At 36.1% G+C, this 1634-nt stretch overlaps 1 pseudogene; it reads left to right on the top strand.

The window, feature by feature from the left end:
• Positions 1 to 755: 755 nt before the first annotated feature.
• LOC117720055 (rRNA-processing protein FCF1 homolog pseudogene) lies at positions 756 to 1245 on the top strand (annotated as a pseudogene).
• The last annotated feature ends 389 nt before the right edge of the window (positions 1246 to 1634 follow it).

Below are 1634 nucleotides of genomic sequence, written 5' to 3'. Positions count from 1 at the left end.
GGTGGTGCCATCTCTGATCTGGTAGTCTTGGGTTCTGTAAGAAAGCAAGCTGAGCAAGGCAGGGGAAGCAAGTCAATAAGTAACATCCCTTCATGGCCTCTGCATCAGCTCCTGCATCCTGACTTGCTTGAATTCTAGTCCTGACTTCTTTTGGTGATGAACAGCAATGTGGAAGTGTAAGCTGAATAAATCATTTGCTCCCCAACTTGCTTCTTGGTCATGATGTTTTGTGCAAATATAGAAAACCTTGTCTAAGACACATAGTAATGTTAACTTACCAAAATTCCAAAATGTTATGAACTTACACAATGAAGAAAATGATATTTGTAGTGGAAAGAAGTGGATTTTTTTTGCAACAGATTATTATTATGTTGAACACCAATAAGCATTTATCTTGATTAGTATGCTGTAAAATTCAGATACTGAAGCAAATATAGAAGAAAGTTTAAACCTAAGATATTAAAAAAACAGTACCACATAGCTTATATCTGGTCTGATATTGGATGAGAAAGAACTTAAAGAAGCAGTTGGGACATTAAGTAAATTTTACAGTGAAGTTCTCTAGACTCCTGAAGAGACAGGTATGTGTCGTGAACATAGGGAAGCAAAAGAAAACAAGGAAATTTGCAAATATTAAGTGAATGCTTAAAATGTTTTGTGTCTTCTTTTTCTAAAAAAAAAAAAAAAAAAAAAAAAGAATGTTTAGTTGCAGACAGGAAAGACTTAAAGAATAGACTAAAGCCTAAAATAAATAAATGGAAGACCCCAATGCCCTGAAGGAAAGAGTAACCCTCAATATCATTCCTTATTTTTTTTTTGGTGTAATACAAAATGGGGTTCACCTTACCTTGTTGATAATAACATCATCAACTTTTTCATTAAACCAAGTGGATTTAGTGCGGTTAGTGATGGACTATCTGCTTGTCAAGTGTATCTCTTATATTGTGTAATTGTATTGACTGTATAATGACCAAAACAGAGAAATTGGGACAGAGGTATCATGAGGCACTAAGGATATCCAAGGATCCACAATTTGACAGATAGCCATGCATACACATTGGAACCTATGCTGTTTATTTCTTAATATAGATCTCAGCACAATTATATTGTTACATTGTGGGCACAGTTGGCTGCGACCTCAAACAAAGACTCCTGAAGATCCTTTGAATTCCTATCATGTGGATTTCTAACCATAGATACAATATCAAGCAGATGCCAGATGTTTATGGAGCACCTCAGTCCTAATTCTTACAGGACAAAATTCCCTTGCCTTTCTTTGACCACTTTCTCAGTTATCAGCTAATTAAACACACATTTTGATGCTTTTCTAAAATAATATTTTGTCCTTATTTTAAAAGTAATTGCATCAAATGAAGCTCAAGAAGAAGGAAGAACAAAGTGTGGATGTTTCAGTCCATCTTAGAAGGGGGAACAAAATACTCACAGGAGAAAATATGGAGACAATGTGTGGAGCAGAGACTAAAGGAAAGGCCATCTAGAGACTTTCCCACCTGGGGATCTATCCCATATACAGTCACCAAACCCAGACATTATTGCAGTTGCTGGAAAATGCTTGCTGATAGGAGCCTGATATAGCTGACTCCTGAGAGGTTCTGACAGAGCCTGACAAATAC

Source organism: Arvicanthis niloticus, chromosome 14 (genome assembly GCF_011762505.2).
Source record: "Arvicanthis niloticus isolate mArvNil1 chromosome 14, mArvNil1.pat.X, whole genome shotgun sequence".
Lineage (NCBI taxonomy): Eukaryota > Metazoa > Chordata > Mammalia > Rodentia > Muridae > Arvicanthis > Arvicanthis niloticus.
Note: the sequence above shows the minus strand (reverse complement) of the source record. Positions and strands in the feature narration are given on the sequence as shown.